Source organism: Gambusia affinis, linkage group LG03 (genome assembly GCF_019740435.1).
Source record: "Gambusia affinis linkage group LG03, SWU_Gaff_1.0, whole genome shotgun sequence".
Lineage (NCBI taxonomy): Eukaryota > Metazoa > Chordata > Actinopteri > Cyprinodontiformes > Poeciliidae > Gambusia > Gambusia affinis.
Window position 1 is genome coordinate 1,984,137 of NC_057870.1, and position 20,885 is coordinate 2,005,021.

Below are 20,885 nucleotides of genomic sequence, written 5' to 3' on the forward strand. Positions count from 1 at the left end.
CATATGTGTCTTTTTATTTATCTTTTCACAGTTCAAGTAAACAAAAAAAAAAAAAAAAGAACAGTGAACAAGTATTAATGCTTTTATCCCCTAAAATAGTAAAAATGTCACTTTTAGGTCAGTCAAATATAACGCGACTTAAGATAAACGTCTTTTGGTCCTTAAAAGGAAAGAAAACAAGAATATGGCACACAATGCTTCTGTGCCCTAAGCATTCTGGGAATACACCAGATAGAGAGGACAAAGCTATTACTCCACAAGAAAACGAAAGAGGATTTCAGGACTTGTGGACTTTTGATAATGAATAATGAGGAATGAACATTATCCAGAAATATAGATCTCAGAATTTCTTCAATTTTGGAGGAGATAGACCGATACGTTAAAACATGGCGTTTGACAAAGTTCTGTCAGAAGGAATGGGCCAAACCTTCAGGATTTAACTGTGAGAAGCTTGTTGAAGGACCCAAAAATGTGTGACCCAAGTCAAACACATTAAGGGGGACATTCTACCAAACAATATGGTAACATATGGAAACATATTTATTTGAAGAACGATAAAGCAATTCTCTTAAAATTGTTGCATTTAACAAATAGCAATGATTTTGGTAATGCTAACGGAGAGGAACTGCATGAAGTTTTACAGTGAAGCAGTGCTGCCTTCAGGTAGGTGGAACATGCCATCCGACTTTCATGTCAGCATTCCAGACTCCTCCACTCCCACGTATTGGGTTAAGGGAGGATGAGGGTGATGCTTGACCTATTAGATGGGCTATCAGTAGCCAATCCAAAACCAGCAGACACTCTGGATGGGAGTCTCAGATGCACAAAGGAATGCACTTTTATATTAACTGAGTAGGACAGAAATAGGATGTGGTGTGGTAGAGAGGATGTGTTTTGAGAAGAACACAGAGGGAAAAAAGAAGAAAACTTATAACGGTGTCAAAAGTGCATCTAATTCTCACTTTACTCTGTAAGTGTTGGAACAGAGCGTTCAATTTTGTCTGACTGTACATCTGGTATCCTTTCTTTTGATCAAACTTTACCCTGTCAACCCCTTGGATAAAAATGCATTTTTCCTATCAGTCAGTCCAACTTTTTTCCTGAATATTTGAGCCACATGTGTACTTTTGGGTAAAACATCAGATGGACGTCTTGCTTTGGGAGTTTAACTATTAAAGCACTGAAAATGTTTGTCAGAGCTTTAACTGTGTGAGAATCAAGAGAAATGTCATAATCCAAAATTATTTCCAAGTTACAGACACTGGATTTAAAAAAATTAAAAAAATTAAAAAAAAAGAAGGCAACTGCCCTGCTCTTATTCAAGTATATTTCAGAGAGGCATTGAGACTTTTGAAGGAGGTGAAGCAACAATGTTTGTTAGTCAATAATCTTTTTGGCAAATGTTTAGACTGGAGTTATCTGTTCAATTTGACAGTCAGGAGAGCCCAGCAGATGTTATGGACGTTCAGTAGAGAAGCGGTGGGGGTGTCCTGTCAGCTCTTCACTTCCCAAAACCACAAAAAAAAAAAAAAAAAAAAAAGCTTGTAAACTGGCGACCCCTTACACAGCACAACCTCAGCTGGGGTTGCTCATTTTTAGTTTCACTACATAGCCACCTTTAGCTTACAGAAAGAGCACCAAGCCACCAAATAAACAAAAATAAACAGACCAAAAAAGTTTAGGTTTAGGACAGACATGTGCCCACCCCCACAGATGCAGATGTGGGCTATGTACAGGATGCTTTGACACAAAATACCTTTTTTTGTTTCTCAACAACTTTAATAAAGAAGGTTAGATAATAAAAAAATCCTAGAATTAAAAATATATATATATTTTTTTACTTAAAGAAGAAAGCCAAAAAGATGCAGATATTTAAAAATATTAGCATCAGACAAGGGGAAATGAAATAATAATAATAAAAGCTTGTATTTGAAGAAAGGCACTCTTTTTTAGGTTTACGTTTGGCAAATTGTGACAAAGACCCTATTGCAAATATGTAACATTCCTATCTTCTTTATACTAAGATCATGTCTGGAAGAAGTCAGAATATGCTTTTTACCTTCCATACGAGAAATTTTTTATGCACTGCTTTTCCATTTCCAACACTTGGACCCAGCCTTCTATTTCAATGTTACGTAATGTCAGACAGCCTTAACCTCCAGCCCCCATTCCATAGCTCTGCTGGTGAAAGTTCATGCAGTTTACAATTTCCTCCACACCAAAATGTCCACTCTGCGTTGTATGGCTTCATAAAATTCCATACACTGAAACCGTGCTTTACAAACAAATTTAAATACCGTCTCTGGCTCTCAGATAGTGGAGAATGAAGCATCTGCCCACCCTCCGCCCCTCACTCTACCTGACTGGGTAGCTGGCTGGCAAGTGACAAGGCTGACAGACGTGCTATGTTGGTGGATTAGCGTCAAGATGGCGGGGAGTGCAGCTTCCTGGTAGTGTCAGCCATCATGATACCAGCTACAGGTCTAATGAGGGAGACTGCCGCCTCGGCATTCCGTCCCCAGTGTCAGGAATTGGACGACAAATCAGCAGTGCATCACCGGCACACCACAAATGATATGTTGACAAATGCAGATATTTCACTTTTAATTGACACTAAGAGACAGAGATGATCCGGCTGCCAGGGCTTCTGAGGAGACAAGGACAAGACAAGATGGGAGGGAGAGAGGAGAAGTGGGGGAGGAATGAGGTCCTGGGGGGCAGGAGGAGTGTTGGAGAAAAGAATACGTAAGCCTTGGAAGATGTTTAATATTTGTGTTGGTGTCACTTTTCATGGTTGAAGTGGAGAAAGAGGGGAGTGAGGGGGTTGAGATTAGAGGTGTGTGTTTCTGAGACTTGTCAGAACTGACAGCAGATGTATTATCCAGCTGTCTCTAAGCCAAATGGCTTACACCTGAAAACATTGACTATTCCTTTTTCCAGGTATATTTTCTTTGAAAAGTTTCTGATAAAATCTTCATTACAACTGATAATACTTGTTCAATTTGCTCATATTTTCCTATTGCAAATTATAATTCTTTAAGATTGACCTTTTCTTAAATCAATATGAGATCAAACTTACATGTGTTGACAGTATGGTATAGGGACTCTGACACAGTACTGTCCATATCAACTTCAGTGTGTTTGCTGGGTGAGTTAAATTTATAGACATAGTTTGGGGATTTCTAGTCTTATCATATTGTTTTTGACTGGAGTAATTTGAGATAATGCCACACTGAGTAATTGTTGGTTGTAATAAAAAAAAGAAAAAAGGAAAAAAACAGTGTGAGTTTGAATTGTTTCCCACATGAACAATAAAAAAAGACGAGTGAAGTGGTAGAGAGTCAAACACAAAAACCAATGCAGTCCAGACATTTTTATCCACAAAGCATCTAAACCCCACAGCCGCCGGCCTGTGAGCAAAAGACTCTGGCAGAAACATCAGACATGCAGAGCTGGAAGGTCTTTCAGATGAAGACCGGATCCTAAACAGGTGTTACTGGACCGGACACAGAGCTACAGAACTTCTTACTGGATCACACAGTCCAAACAGAGGTATATATCCTTCATTGTTTCATTTATGAAGCTGAAGGAAGCAGCAGCAGCTTCTTTGCCAACTTTGTCCTCTTCCTTCCTCCGTTTATTCCTCCTTGTCTTCATTACCTCTTGTGATTCCTACACTTGTAATTTTTAATTATTCAAGAGCTGATTTAACTCTTTAAATCCTTGGTCTTTAAGCATAGGTATTAATACTGGACTATGATAATACTGGATATCATTCTATGAGCTATTTCATGCTTATTTCTTATCTTTTGTGATGTTGCTTTGTGTGTCTGATCTACAGCCCATATTGATGCAACCTAATCCCAAAAAAAAAGAAGCCAATTTGGCCACATTTCTAAATTATTCTTAAATAAATCTTGCTTTGGGCGTGCTGTGGTGGCGTAGGGGATAGCGCGACCCACATTTGGAGGCCTTCAGTCCTCAACGCGGCGGTCGTGGGCTCGATTCCTGGACCCGGCTGACGTTTGCCACATGTCCTCCCCCTTTTCTGTCAGCCTACTGTCATATAAGGGACACTAGAGCCCACAAAAGACCCCCTGGAGGGGAAAAATAAATAAATAAATCTTGCTTCACAATTCATGCTGAACTTTGACATCGTTTTATTGATTATTGGTTCTACTCTTATATGTATAATTTACTATTTTACTTTAGGTAATTTCTTGGTTTTCATCAATCTATCATTTTGACTTTGCAGTTTAGTTAAGTGTTACTAGCTTTGTGAGTTTGTTGAATAGAGTATTTTAACTAGAAAGTGGAAATCATTTTGCTAATTAACAGTTGTAGACCAGTTGATTGTGTGTTGTGCCATGCTGTTGAAGACATCAATGATCAATTTATTCCTTAATCTATTATTGCTTTAATACCTAAACTTTATTCAATAGGTATCCATTAACAATAACTAAGGCTGAAAATTATCTGGCCATAATTTTCCAGGTTATCAGGTGTAATTTCGATCCAAACTAAATTTATTTACAACTTCCTTTGGGATTTAAGAGTTAACCGATTCACAACCAAATCCAGTCTATGAATACCAGGATGATGTGGTCTTGTTTGTCTTCTCATTTGCCAAAGTGACTGCAGAGTTCATTCTAATAAACTGTGTAGTTTGTGGCTTCATGTTTGTTAACAGATCTCTGAAAGTGTTTTTGGAAAAAAGTCGACCTCTGCTTTATGTCCTTTTGGTGGACAATGTGCTGCATTTATCCTCCTTGCCCAGCAGAGGGAAGACATGCACTGCAGCACTGACTGTACAGAGGCAGAAATGAGGCTGTTGGAGTGTGTTTTTGTTTTCTTTTCCAAATCCTCGGACATTCACAGCTCATCAGATCAGTTTTGATAACACACCCTGCACAGGTCTCCCTTGCTAGCACTGTATTGCTCTCTGAAGCTTAATATATAGATACACACAAAAGACACACACACACACACTCACGCACACAAAATCATCTACAAATATATTCACATTGCTTGGCTGATAGTTGTTGGTCAAAATAAATATATATTTTTATATACCTGTCAGCCAGTTTAAATTGGTAGCAGAAGAAATGTTGTGGCCATTATATAGTGTCTGATCTATTAAGCCAGAAAAAGGACAAAAGGAATATTTACCTATAACCATGTCAGCTTGCAGTCCAGGTATACAGATTTAAATTATACAGAATCAAAACAAGCCTGGGTTGACTCACTTTACCTGAGTTACCAGTCACCAGTGGAAGCTTTCTGGCAAAAGTTTCACACGACAAAAGAGAGAATTTACTGTGCTGATGAATTTGTGGTTAATTGTGAGTGATGTTGTGTATGTCTATAAGGGGGGAATGTTAATGTGCACCCTTGGGTAGGGTTGATAGATAGGGAGACATCCCTCATTAAAGTAATTAGACCTGCAGAAGAGGTTCCCCAGGCCCAGGAATAGATTTGCACACAGTCTACAGCACACACACCTAGCTGCATACTTTCACACCCAGTACCACATCGATGTGCACTGTGATTTACTTATTTCCTGTTGTCTCACAAATCCATTCAGTTGTTTAAAGCAAAGAGAAATGTCAGAAAAAGAAAAAAAAAAAAATTAGACTTTACTGTATACATGTGTAGAATGTCTGCCAGATCTTACAAGAAATAAAATAATAATTATGATAATAATAATAATAATAATAATAATAATAATAATAATAATAATAATAATAATAATAATAATAATAATAATAATAATAATAATAATAATACTTTGGTTACCTAAAGTTTGGACATTTGCTGTGAATATATGAAACCTGTCAGATACAATGACATACCATATTTAAACAACAATAAATATTCAGAACCACCTTAACCTTTTGTACTAGTACAGGTAAGGACATCCTAGATTCTTCTGTATAGCATTAAAGAAATTAACTTAATTAGTTTAAGTTAATGTTTTCTTAAATTCACCCTCTGGTGCATTTTTAATAACTCTTAATTCCCCTTCAACACACAACACACACATCACATGCACACACTTCTAAGCTTTGGAAGATAACTACCTGTAATTGAGCCCTTACTTTACTAAACCTGTCATTTTAAGAAATGGACAACCATACACATAAAAGCACATAAAACCACTAATGCACTCAGATTGTTCAATATCCAGTGACTTGCAAAGTTGTATTTTTGCATATTTTGTCACAATCCAACTACAAGCATAAATACATTTCATTGAAATTTTATGTGAAAGACATGAACTATGTGAGGGGTCCACTCACCACTCACACAAACACACGTTTGACCAGCTAATTTATCTAGTAATAAAACGTTAGAGCTGGAAGCCTGGGTAAAGCTTAAGATCAGTGAAACCCAAAAGTTAATAAACAACAAACAAGCTGAACAAAGCAGTATCGGTACAGACACTGTACACTGTGTACTGAATGGTACTGTTGTTGGCATGGTTCCCTTGCAGTGAGAAGGTCCTGGGTTCAGGTCCATAAGCATGTTAGATAATGGATGGATGAGTACAGATTCACGTAAAGAGGAAAACCAAACTGTGTTCTAATATCAGCAGAGGGAAGAGATCATCCCTCTGCTGGTCCAGGTGCCACCATGTGAAAGTGTTTACCTGTAGCTTTCTACACCTGGGCCTAAAAAAATCCCTAGAAGTCAAGAATGGACTTCTGGGTCAAGTCCTATTTGGGCACTTGACCCAGTATCAAAGATACCCATTGGGTACAGTGTACTAGGAGGGTTACTGTTTTCTGGTTTAGGTTTTCTGGATTATGGTGGTAACAGAGCGTCTCTATGTGGGCTCAGTGTATCAGGTGTAGGTGTTGGCTCCAGTTAACAGCTCCAGAGATATTTTGTGAGGGATGCTATCAGGTGCTGAATTTATTTTTAGGGGCAATAGGCTTAACAAAACAGGAGCTGCACAATTCTTGGGTAACATTGAAATCTCTAAGCCCTGCCTCTTGTCATGTGTCCAATTTTCAAGACCTCAAGGCCTAGCTTTGAGTAAAATTTGTTTTTGTCAATTTAGGAACCACAGGATGGTAGTGATGTTTTTCTGTTGATATGCTCAAACATTTGGTAGACAGTTCAGAGTGAGTGGCAGGGATGAGACATATCTCTTTAAAGTTACAAGTCTTCAATCGGAGCCAGAAAAAAGTGGAATGTTTCCTGTTTGCTATGGAGATGCTGCTTCATTACAGGGTTACCAGTGATATGTTCCTTCATTCCCATGAAGCTCAGAGTGACTGTCCATGTACTATCGATGCCCACAAGAATGAACACAAGCATTAAAAATATTAAATTAGTATTTCTAATTCGAATTAATTAGAATTTAATTAGAATCATTGCAGCGGAAAATAGAATTCCATTAATACATGGTAGCTTTGTTGAATATATGCAATTCAGCTCAGCACCGAGCCAAGAACATTGTAAACCAGTTGGCTGCATTTTTTTAGCAGTAGCAGAAGTGCTTGCCAGTCCACACCTGCTGTGACGGATAAAGCAGCAGGCTTGTTGCATATGAAAAGATTCATACATATTGAAACCACAGCAGGTTTGATCCCGCCCTCATTCATAATCCATATTCCTTAAGAGCAGCAAGAGCAAAATGCTTCTTAGTGCTTAGCTTTGGCATTCATTATAATACATTCTCCCACCGCTGCCTTGTTCTGACCTGTGAAGGTAGAGGAGGGTTCATGTAATAAAGCTTTGTGGCCCACCTATAATATCATTATACATGCAAGGCATAATACATTTGGTGCCATGGAGACTATCTGGGGCAGACAGACAGGGTCAAACCACTAAGGAGCAGGCATTGGCAGATTCAGAAAAGCTCTAACCCAGTTTCTACTGTATTTTTATGTTTCTTGAGAGTTATTGTTTTACTGCGACTAAAGTTTGAATTTTATTTCGGATAAAAAAATAAATAAAAAATCTTTCTATCCATGTTGGTATAAAGTGTTAGTAATAAAAAACCAGAACGCTGCAGATCAACTTGATGGTGTTTGATGGACTGAAAACTTGTGAGCTGAGGAGTCATTCATTCACACTTCACCTTGGGTCATGTGGAATTAAGCCTGATAAGCTAAGTGCTACAAATTGTAAGGTTCATTGATTTCAGCAAAAATAAAGTGGCTGTATGGAGGCCTAAATATTTTCTAAAAGTCACCAAACTTTGCATATGCATCAGTTATGAAATTGTGTGCAAAATTTACATGTGTTAAGAGCTTCGTAAAATTCCCCCCACAAACTGATGAACAGAGAATTAATTAATTAATGTAGAAGTCTGAAATTTGGTGCAGTTGTAGACCTACAGAAAACCTTTAAGCTTTACATCTTACCATGAAACATAAAACGGTTATGTCTCCTACACAAAAACTCACTGAGACACAAAACCGTCTGTCATTGATCCACTTCCAGTCCACTAAAGTACCCAACGGTCAAAACATGACCACTGATTGAAGCCAAGTGCAGATAACGTATGAAAATGTCTTTAATGAAAAAAAAAAGGAAACATATGATGTAGAAGGCAATGAAGGTAAACTCAAGAAACAAAACAGAACCATGGAAGATAGATGGATGAAGCAACAGAAAACAATGAGAACACTCAGGTTTAAATACAAAAGGAGTGGACAGTGACAGAAAAACCACAGGAGGAAGTCAGAGTGAAATGGAAAAGCACAGGCAGAAGAGGATGAGGTGATTAGCAACAGCTGTGCAGAGGAGCAGGCTGAAGGTTAATCTAAGAGAACACATGTTGAAGCGTCAAAACAGATGAATAAATGAATGAACCGATTGATTAAAAAAAATGGCAAAATCCAAATAAATGAATAGGAAAGATAATCAAACTGAAAACCTGGATGAAAAAAATCTAAACCCCTACAGATCATTATGGCAGCAGTCTGTATTAAAGCGAATTTGAAGAAATATGTAATTAAAATCTCTCTCTAGTAGTTTATTAGTGGAGGGACTGCTCAGGGATGTCTGTAAGGATTTTGTCATTTTATCATACTTTGCTTTGGATAGCTCATTTTCCTAAACAGATGACATACTAATTTTAAAACTGTTTTGTCAGTAGTAACTGTCCTCAAGTTTTTACTGTCTGATATTAAAATTGCTTGATTAAACATATAGATGTAGCAAAGGAAAAAAAAAGAAGAAAATTAAATATGGCAAACATTTCTTTTTTATTTGGTGGAAGTCTGTTGTCTGAAAGCAGAGTAGAACTTGGGACCAGTTTTAGTTTAAGATTAGCATTATGTGATCATTTATTCTGAGATTTCTACTTGAGTAAAATCCTTATCTGATATACACAACAGTTATCAAAGACTCCAATGTCTATAACTGAGGACATAAGTTGTTTTTATGATTTTTCATTTTCATTTTTTCAAGCTCTTTGCACTGCCTTGTTGGTGAAATGTACTTTACAAATAAACTTGATTGTCAACAAATTATCAAGTGTCAGAGCAGTAACGTGCTGAGTAAAATTCATATAGATTTATATATTTAAGAAGTTCAAGGCAAGGCAAAAGAGTTTAATTTTTAAGTTTCATAAAAATTCAGTCTTTTTGTCTTAAAAAAATCGTTTTTTTTAGGGAGGTGTGACTGTCCGCCTAAAAACCTAGGGTTCAGTTTGATTAAAGTGCAGTCTGGTACAATTCGAATGTAGTGTGGATGCAAGTGAACCTGAGACAAAAGCAGGAAGTGAACAATAGAGCCGGGCATTATGGATCAATAGACCCCAAACAAACACACTAGAGGGAGGAATGGCTCCGTCTTTTATCAAAGATAAAAGAGAAATCCAACAACCGCTAAAACCTGACACTACTCCAATTCTGTTTATATTCATGTTTTCTTCTGAGGTTTTTGTGTCAGTAGTTCTTGGTGCAGCGCCCTCACAGCCCTGAACAGGTTTTTTGATTAGTTTTTTGATTAGTTTGGATCGTGTGACAGTGCAATGTGAAAGTGAACCCCAGCCGCTGAAAATGTCCCAAATGTTGAAACTTTGGTCCTCAATCAAACTGAGTCTGCCAAACCATCAGGTGTCATAGCTCCTTTAGTCTGCAGTTAGTTGCTCACAGTAATACAGTGACTTAAAAAGGAGAATCATTTGGAGCCACTGACCAATCGGAAGCAGACTTCCAGAGATGTGTGTCCACATAACTTTGATCAGTCATCTATCGTTTTTTCTGTGGAATCACTTATCTACAACAGGTCATTGTAGATAAAATCCAAAGCTGCTTTCTCATATAAGGTTACTCACTTGTCATGTTAATCACACACACTTCACTCTGGGATGTAATGAAGAGCAGAAAAAAGGCAAGACGTTCACCAAAATAAAAGATTTTTTATACTTTTGCAATCAAAATGATATAATCATGGAAAGGGACCTGTACCTCTGGCTGGGTTGGAACAAGGTTAATGCGTTTCATTGAAGTGAAGGATGTTTATGTGGCATTTGTTTGAACACATTCTGACACTTTTGTCATTTGTAGCATGTTTCAAAAACTCAATGTTCCTGTCTATGCCTTTTTCTGAAACTTTTTCTCCTTCTTGTTCCTGTCTTGATGTAAAGAATATCTGGAACTCAACAGCTTCACATGCAGTTGTTAGAAGACGTGTGCATATATGAGACTATAGGACCGTGTGTGCGTGTGTGTGCGTGCTCCTGCTTGTGAGTGATGGAGGGCTGATTAACCAACTGGTGAGCTGCAGGAGAGTAAAAAAAAAAGAGCACATCCAGAAAAACACACTCATGCAAATGTGTCACTCTGACAGCATGTCTCAATTAGGGCCCAAAAAACTGAGCAGAGACGGGCTGAGCTGCCAGTATCACTGACCCTACCCCTGTAACCCCGACTCACATACAAACACTACGTCGGCACGCTTACTTAAAGCATAGCGAGAGCTGAAAAGAACAAAGGCGAGGGGAAAATCTGAAGGGAATGAGAAGAAGGAAGCCTTCAGTGACGTGACAGCAAGGGAAAACTTCTTGTGAAGGGACTCCACAGTAAATTGACAGCTGGAGAACTGTGGAAAGAAGAGATATGTAATAATATGACTTGCTGGAGCAGATGCCAGTGCTAGCCATAATGACAGCAATAATGGCAAACAATAAACGCTGAGATTCCTGTCAGTTTTTACACACACACACACAGACGCACACACACACACACACACACCCACACACGCACGCACACATGCATGTGTTCACGCAAACTAAAACACAACAGTGTGGAGATGGAAGCAATTACACAGAAACATGCAGCGATGAACACATTGTGAAAAATGTGCAGTTATGTAGTGTTCACACACACACACACACACACACACACACCCTCCCCGAAAAAATGGCACACACAAAAACACTGATAGAACAGATCCGTTTTAATGGTGTGTGGAGGTGCACAAGCACAAACACTCTGTGCAGCCCCGCGTGGCAGGTAGCTGATGCTGGGGAGAGCCTGATGATGGCTGGTGTGCCAGTGGCTGGCTGGGCAGCCGTTTAATTAATCTCCAGACACACAGTGGCATCAGAGAGAGGGAGAAAGTGTGAGAAGGAAGCAGAAAAAGAGCGAGAGCAAAAGCACAAGGAAAATAAAGACAGAGGCAACGACAGCCATGCAGAAGCTGTGTCTGTCTTCTTGTCAGCCCTCAGGACACTGCCGAAGACGCGCCGCAGGAGCCTCCAAAAATTGGTGAAGCGCACAATCTCAGAGGCCTGTCTTTGGTGGAGCAGAGGAGACTTAAGTCTTAGTTTATGGAACACAGAGAAACTGTTAGATGGGCTGCAATTTTTCAAGACTGTCTGGGTGGCTGTACACAAACGCACAGTGAAAGCTCTGCTCCAAAGAGCCGGCTGCAACGTCAGTCAGCTGCAAGTCAAACCTCAGCTGCTGAAATAATAAAATGTGCACAATTTTATCTTCTCACTTTGCAACCTTCTGTCCAAGTTGGAAGTAGCTTGTTTTAAAAATTAAACAGATTATTTTCAATATACAAATAATGTGCTTGAAATGGAAAAAATACTCATATTAATTAAAAGCCTTCATAACACACAGGCTTTTATTTAAAATAGGATTATTCTCAGGTTGTTTTTTTTTTTTTTGTTTGTTTGTTTTTTCAGAAAGTGAGTAGATGAAGATACCTTCTAGAGAACTTCACACCAAAGCAATGCAGCAACAGTTGATAATGATCCACAAGAATTTGTAAACCATCCTGCCTGTCATTATCAACACTATTAAAAATAACTTCTGGTTCCCAGGGATCAACAGCGGCAGTAGAGAGAAAATACTTGACAACATCTACTTTGCACTGGAGTGTGGAAATATGTAAGTATAATTTAAACAGGCTCAGTCAATAATAACATTATCTGACGCTCAAACATTGTCATTCCAAGTTAGAAGTGCATTTCTATTTTTTCTATACATACAGTATATACATTGTATTTTTTACTTTTTTATGTGCTGGCAATTCCTTTGCGTGATGTCATTGTAGAATCTTTTTTGTTATTTTTTTATAACAAGACATAACTTTTGGTTTGTGAACTTTTTGTGAAATTAATGACATTTAAGGCCAGCAGATAGTCTTAAAAGTTTGTCTCTACCAGCTTTGCTCATCTAGTGATTGAAATGTTTGTCCATTCCTCTTTGTAAAACAGTTCAAGCTCAGTCAGATTAGATGAAGAGTGTCTGTGAACAGTTTTCAGATGTTGCTGCAGATTCTCAATTGGGTTTAGATCTAGACTTTGACTGGGCCATTTGGCCTGCTCCTGCTTTAACAAACATGACAAGTGGATGGTCAAGCGACCATAATTATACCAGCAACTCACTGTTGGCTAAAAAAAAGTGTGTGATCAGAGCCCAGCATTTTACGCCATGTGGGTGTTGGATATAGGCCTGACCGAAAAAAAATAAATAAATCTGTGAAAACTTTTTTATCAGTTCAAAAGTATTCACACATTTTTTGCTTTTAAACTTCAAGATAAGATGGTATTTTATAATCATTCCAGTGAAAGACCACTTCAAAGAAGTAACTAAAATTTAACATCACTGTCCACGATGTGTGTGCTTCACAACTATACATCAGATTTGTCCTCATTGACTAGATCATGTCTGACTCAACATGATTACTACAGAGTTTCATCTACATGGGACTTGTTTGTGAATTACAATGTGTGTGTGTGTGTGTTTGCGTGTTGATCTACATGTATGGGCCTGCACATATCTGAGACTCTGCTTACCTGTACACAGTGGGTGTGTCTGAGGTCCCCTGGCGTGGAGAACTTACTAACGGAGTTAATTGGGTGTAAAGGGAGGTGTGTGTGTGCGTGCGTCTGGGTGTGCTTCTAGTGGGGTTGGGAGTGTGTGTTGTGAGCCTGAACAGCATCAGCTGCACCTGATCAGGCAGCCTGATTAAGCTGTGTAATCTCCTGTATGAAACAACAGCTGACCAGCTCCCTGGGGTGATGACTGCACACACATACACACAGACACACCTGTGCTGTTGGCCATGACAGCAGGCACCCTGTTCTCCCCGAGGACAATACTCTCTATCACACACCTGGTATCCACAGGTCGCTGTCTCAAAGGTGAGCTCTTACAGCAGAAAAAAATAAGGCGTTTGCCCCACAGAGGCTTTGAATTCGCAGCAGGGATTTTGGAAAGATGAAAACTGATCTCTGAATTGTTCCAGAGATGCATGCAAACTCACACGCAGCAGAGTACAAATGTTTTCAGGCAAAGAAGAGAAAGTGGATATTGTATGGTTTTAAAATAACCACATCTACAGTGCAGCATGTGGTAAACATAAATGTTTGTATAAATGCTCTTGGTGTTTGATAATGATTGAGTTGTTCCCCATCTTGTAATCCCAGACAAACTCCATGATGTGAAGATTACGGTCTCTGGAGGTCTGCAGACCATCTGTTGCAGGGTTTCCTGCAAGTTGTTTAAAGGAGGCTTGTTGTCATTCTACTGAGAACAACTTGATGCTTTAATGTCTTTTCAACAAATACAATCCATTCTTTACTGCTAAATACTTGCAATGGATAGAAGGGATTATGGTAATAGTGAAATAGGCCACTTTAGATTTTGTTAAAAAGTACTGTCCATTTAATCATAAAATATATATATTTCAAGGAATCTGTATTCCTTGAAATATTAACTGAATGTTAGCAACATTTTTAAAGTAGCCAAAATTAAAAAAAAATATAAATAAATAAAATAAAATACCACAACTATAGCTCTGGTCAGCAGTTTGAGTTACTTTTCTGTTTTTAATATTATTCAAACATTACAGCAAGCACAGCCCCACCAGAAAGTATCCGAGGCAGCACACACACACACACACCCGCACACACACACGACTCCAATAACTCCACTCCCTGGGCGGTGTGCTGTGGGAGCTGGTCAGCAGTGTCAGTCAATTGATCGACTGCAGAGGAGAAGGAGGATGGAGCCGCAGGCCATGAACAGCGGAGGAGGTGAAGACTTATCGGAAATCAGTGCAGCAAGAACGTTTGTGCCCTGCGCAGGGCAGAACACACACTCCAACAGCTTCCACAGACCTCTGCATCCGACCCCTTCCACAGCAAGAGGGGGATCGCTCACCTCAGAAGCTGTCAGCAGACCGACTCTGGCTGCATGAAATGTGAAAACCTTGATGAGGGGATCTTTGAAAAATAAACCTCATGCAAATATGTTACCGTGAATCCAGTACATCTGTATTGTCATCCTCCTTTCTTAAATCTTTCTTTATTCATACGGCTACAAACGTTATTGAACAATATTGTGATAAAAATGCTAATTTTAGATAATATTAAAGGCATTTTATTGTTACCTTAAAGCAATAAAAACAAGTGAAAATTCATGAACATTATTTTTCAATATTCTGTCATTTCATCACAAACTTTCCATATTGATCATAAAATTTAATAATTTCCCATAGAATCTTGATGCACCTTTGACAGCTGTATATTTAAAAATAACAGACATCTCTTATCACAGTGCTTATGAAAAAAAATGGTTCTTCTTCTTTGAGGATTAAAACAAAATACAACATAATTTAGAAAGGAAATATGTAATTAAGTACCGCTGGAGGTTTACTTTTATGCTTCAACATCTACTCTGTCCTATCCTAAAATAAAGGACTTAAACTTTGAAATAATTTTTGGAGGTCATTTGAAACAAACTCTTTGCTTGGTGACAAATCTAAAGATGTAAACTGTAAAAGGAACTTGAGAAAAAATAGACAAAAAATGTATGTTCTCTATAGAAAAGTATGTGAATTCACTGTTGTGATGTTTTTGTCATCATCTAAAAAATATTCTGTGACTATTTTGTAAAATATATTTTATTTTGAAGATGGATAGCCACTGTAAGGCAGAAATATCTGCTTCAAGTGTCTGGAATGTTGCTGTTTAATGAAACTTCTTGTGGTTTAAGTGAATCTCATCCATCCAGGTAACTGGACCTGACTTTGATCTGCACTGTTTCAGCTCTCAGTGTTGTCTCTCCTTCAGTACCAACGAGTTCTACAGACACCCTGACCCAAACAACTTCCACAAACACGCTGCTGCTTGACCAGTTCTCATTTTTAGTCTCGTTCAGATGCCGAGCAAATGCAGTACCGCACAAGGCCTCTAGATGCCAGTGTGGTGTTGCTAACAGCACACTTTAAATGCAGCAGGAGAAAAAGCGAGAGAATGGGTGATGAAAGGAGTGAACGAGCTGGCTGAGGGTGAGGAGGAGCCAATTTTCAGAAGCAGAAAAGTGACTGGAAACTCCTCTGTTATCGTCTCCAGCCACAGCTCCCAGTTCCTCAGAATTAGCCGATGAGCTGTGCCTCTCCGTCCTCTGCCTGCTTTTCCAGCGTGTGATGGAGGTAGACCATGGAGCAGCAGACTTGTAGGCTGGCTAATTAATGCTCAGGAGCCTGAGAGGTGTGTGTGTCTGTGTGTAATTGCACTTGTACTTGCAAGTGCTCTGTGTGACTGTGTGAATGCACGCCCATCTGAATGGTGTGCGTGTGTGCGTGTGTGTTTGTGTGCCGTTCCTCCCACACCTCCCCTTCTCCACACCCCCGGAGGCGTGAAGCAGACTGCAGGGGCTGGTGCAGGAACGGAGCTGGGATCATGGAGGCAGAACTGCAGGCATCTGCCCCCAGGAAGCAGCACCAGCCCCACACAGCTGGCACTGAGGCCTTCATGAGCCAGGAAATGACACACTTCCCCAACTCAACACACTCCTAACACACACAGCCCTCCAGCCCCTCTACCCACATCATAAAGCTGATTGATTATTTTCTGAATACTACAACCACTACTCTATTACTAAATAATGATAATAATAATTATTATTATTATTATTATTATGTATAATGGGGCAATGCAACATTAATAACATTTTTAAACTAGAAAATGCACCAAATTGAACCATTATCTTTTTTTCCTCCATATTCCAAAGCAGGCTGAAGGAATATTATAAAAAAGAAAATTTAAAAAATGAATTTACATAAAGATGAAGTTAAACAAGAACTGGTCAGAGCAAAGAGCAGAGCAATACAGAAATACAAAAAGCCAAACGTCAATGAATGTAATGATCCTTAAAAACGCATCATTAAGATAAAGCACTTAGAGCTGCATATACACTGTTCCAACATTTACTGCTGCCACAGCCGAACCAAACACTGTTTGTATTTGTGTTACATCTCAGTCACCTCAAGCCTCTAGCGATGTGCCGGAACCATTTCCTCTCTTTCGCTTGAAAAACTCCAGAAAATAAGGTAGAGCTAACTCATTCATATTATTATATATAAAATAAGATTATTTTAGCATTTTAGTAAACTGTCTTACAGGTTAATGTATTTGTCAGTGTAGTAAGACAAAATGCAAAGCAAGAACAAAATGAGGATGCATCCTTCAGCACAAAGTGTCAAAAACAGTTTCTCAGCTCTCTAAATGTATTTTAAAACATATAGCAACATATTGATATCTACTTATTTTATCTATAACATGAGTGTGAAAAACAATACTGATGTACTCACAGGCAACATTAAAAAAAGGCATGGTCCAAGAATACAACCTTATGGGATGTCCTCCGGTGTCAAACTGTTGCCAACACAAATGCATTGCTTTCTGTATGAAGTCATCAAAGACAGAAGGCATTACAATTATGAATAAATTACAATACAATCGAAATGTGCTTTTCCTCAATTCAGTGCCAATTGGTGAAAAGTTATCAATCTAAAGAAGCACAGGTGGTTGCATGGATTTATGGATTATGCCATAATCTCTCCTCCAGAGCAAGTCTGTGTTGTTTCAAGACTGTTTTATTTAACACAAATTACATATACTTTTTGTCTTTTTCATTTATCTATCATGCACCACAGACAAAAAATGGGTTTACTGAAAACTGTTTATGCCATTTAAACACAAATTCTTGTGAGTTTGTGTTTAAACTTTGTTATAATCTTCAATGATGAAGATTAAAATACTTGCAACATTTTCCCCGACCTTCCCCCTCACCCCTTCTTCACAAAGAAAGATTTTAATTCCACAGGAAAACCAGCATACAAGACATACATGTACTTTAGTATCTCTCGGTCTTTCATTTGCATTCTCTGTGAATGTAACTTGATTTCTTGTGTGCGTGGATTTTCACTGTGAGCGCCTGCACACGGATCCACCCACATGTGCAGCGGCAGGTTTGTGGGACATCGTGCAGAGTAGCGTGTCCATCATCGTCTGCAGCCAGTAGACAACCAGCTGACAGAGCGACAGGCCCTCACCTTGGATTACTCACATGCTGAAGAGGCTGCTCTGGGCCTGGCCGCCAAGGGCAAGCAGGGCACTAACAGGCCTGGGCCTCAGCCTTCCTCTCTGCGCCCACACACAGGCAGGACTGCGGGGTACAATTAGGCGGACAGGACGCCATACCACTGCTCACCTGTCAGCCAGCGTAGCGACATGCGTGGGGTGCAAATTGACACGAGTGCCACAACCGGGCCGACAGCAGATCCACAGTGGGGACAAATCTCCTTAACAAACCCCAGTGCCCTGTCAGTCAGTGCGGGGCCCACCTCACGTTGACCCCTCAGACCAGGCGTAGGGTTCTGCCTCATCCTTGGCACTCCTCCTGGCAGACGCCGGCCACAGCAGGCCCTGTCACTGAGCTAAAATGACATGGTCACATGCATGCACCGCCTGCACCACCATCAGCTGCTCAGTCATTACCTTCCATCAGCCTACCAGAAAATAGACTGGTAGAATCTGTGAGGGAAAATGACCTAAAGGCCTGACCTGAAAATGGCACAAAAAGCAGAGAGATGGTGGTGCTCACTCCAAAAATAATAGTCTGTGTCAGCGCACCTGGCCACTCGCCACTGGCCATATCAGTGCCTCACAAACAAGACAGAGGAGCACAAACGAGACGAGACTCAATTTAAAATTGCCTTCACCATTAATGCTAAAGCTTATAAGGACTCTGAAGATCGGGGAGAGTTTTAGGTTTTGCAACAAACAAAGTTGATCATTAGAGATCAAAATAAAAAAAGTTCCTTGTCTGGACAGAAGAGAAAACAACATGATTGCTGACAAACGATTATGAAGGGTGGGGAGCGCGAGCGCAACTAATCCAGTTGTCTGACTGCAAACTGCCATTTGGAATGTTGCAAGCTTAATGCTTCGCTAAATTTACTGACGTTTGTGCTAATCCATTTAATTCTCTTTTAAGGGCCGTAGAGTTCACTTGAGTGAACGGCGCGTTTTAATGTTGATGATTTAAAGATAGACGGAGTTACAGAAGCGGACGGATCAGCGCATGCATACAGCCGACCAGCCGGTCTGGGTGAGTGTGCTGGAGGTCGCAGGCAACATGGAGGAGGCAGGGCTGCATCTGGGGTGGCTTGGATGGGTGTTTTTTCTGCTCTTGTCCTGTATATCTCTTTGTATTTCAAATTAAAGTGGAGTATAGTTGAGGAAGAAGGTAGCACTCAATTAGGCTTTCCATCGGCTTTAACACAAGTAGCGGCTTTCCAAAGTGGGGACTATGTGAGAGCCAAACGCTGGGGATGTAGGCAGGGCCGGTCCCCCTGGCGAGGCGGGCTCATCCAAGCCCATTGTTCTCTATCAGTGGACAAGGCTGATTCCTGTAATTAGCTGTCAGCGCAGAGCCCTCAGCAGCTTAGCGCTGTCCGCTCAAATCAAACTAATGAAATGCAATCCACTCAAATGTCCTGGATGCATATCTGTAACAGGCCTGCGAACACGAGAGGGGAGGCAGGGAAAGCCTGCGCCATGGCAGGGAAACATCCCCCCTTTACCAAACTTAGGATTCAAATCCACGCTCATTAATCCGTTAATTCAGCACATTTTTGACAGCCAATTAATGTGGATGAGGAGTGGGTGATCCGGGCAGGACAGGAGGTGCCTATAAGCACGGCAGGAGGACCAGGCATGAGGGGGTGAAGGGGTAGTGGACCCCGCATCACTCAACCATTTTATTCTCTGCAGTGGTCTTGGCAACCAACAAGCCTCATGTAGTAATAATTCTTTGCACAACAGTAGTACTCATATTTATTCACCTAATTTGTGTTTGAGACAATCTGAATATATTTTAGATTTTTATTCTCGTGGGGGGTAAAAAAACAATCAGGCAAACAAGATTCAGCTCTACCAAGACTTAACTGAACATTTCATCTGAATCCATTTCACCACAACATTCTGCAACATTGTGAGTGGCTTATCCTCATATTGGGTTTGCATCTGTTTAAAATAAACAGATGTAAACATTATATTCATTATAAACATTATATTTTGATCCATACCTAAGAATTGACAAAATAGATTGAATATTAATCATAAGGTTACATATGGAAATACAAGCAAAGTAATTTTAACAAGAGTAAAATACATTGATCAGAAATGGTAAATGTAAAATAAATGAAATATCTTCTTGCCTGTCTTAACTCTTTTACTTCCACTTTGTATTACAGGTAAAATGCAGGGAAATTTATGGAATAAAGAAATGAAACATTTTAGAAATGTTCATCATTACAAACAGATCTGTACTGCATATCAAATTAAATTTGAGCAAACATCAATATTCTATATTTCTGAAACATGATTGGAAAATGAAATTTAACTGTAATAAGTTTGTTACATTTATTAGAAAATGTCCTAAGTGTAAGGATCTGTTTTTCTCTGTGATTATTAGTTAATGTAATTCCTGATTAAGCCCACCTGTCTCGTGTTCCTTGATTATTTCTGCTGTGTATTTCTACTCACCTGTGTCTCTGTGTCCGGTTTGGATCCTTGTCATTTGTCATTGTCGTCTTCCTGAGTTCTGTCCCCTCCTCACCTGGGGTTCCTGGCGTTGAGTTTTGTTTGGACTTCATTAAAAACGTTCTCCACTTCATCCTGGGCCTCTCCGCGTTTAAATTCTCACCAACAAACCACCACTTCATGACACTAAGCAGAAGGAATTGACTGGTTCTTACTCTTTAGACTGTGATATTGTTTCACTCTAATGGATCACAACATGCTTGCAGTGTTAACAGACAGAAACATCTTATTACATGTATATTTATTACAAAAGTGGAACTCTATATAGTATAATACATAATGTTTGTCATTTTAGATTTACATTCAGAATCCCATCACTTCAAAACCTGTGTAGGTCAGGATTAGATACAGAAGCCTAGCAATGCCTCTTTAACAGCACTTGGGAGTAGTGCTGGAGAAAAAACACTTTTAACTGGAGCAAACCTCTGACAGAAGAAGAATGAAGGCTGGCAGCTGTTTGCTTCCATGGCTGGAGTGAGAGGAAGGAGGAGAGAGAAAAGGCCACGAG

General features: G+C 39.5%; 1 long non-coding RNA gene across 1 annotated transcript; it reads right to left on the minus strand.

Moving 5' to 3' along the window:
- Positions 1-14,291: 14,291 nt before the first annotated feature.
- Positions 14,292-20,504, minus strand: LOC122827717. The gene is made up of 3 exons (XR_006370107.1): positions 20,321-20,504; positions 17,080-17,170; positions 14,292-14,674 (listed from the first exon to the last, which is right to left on the minus strand). It is a non-coding gene; the product is annotated as an uncharacterized LOC122827717 (long non-coding RNA).
- Between the last annotated feature and the right edge of the window lie 381 nt (positions 20,505-20,885).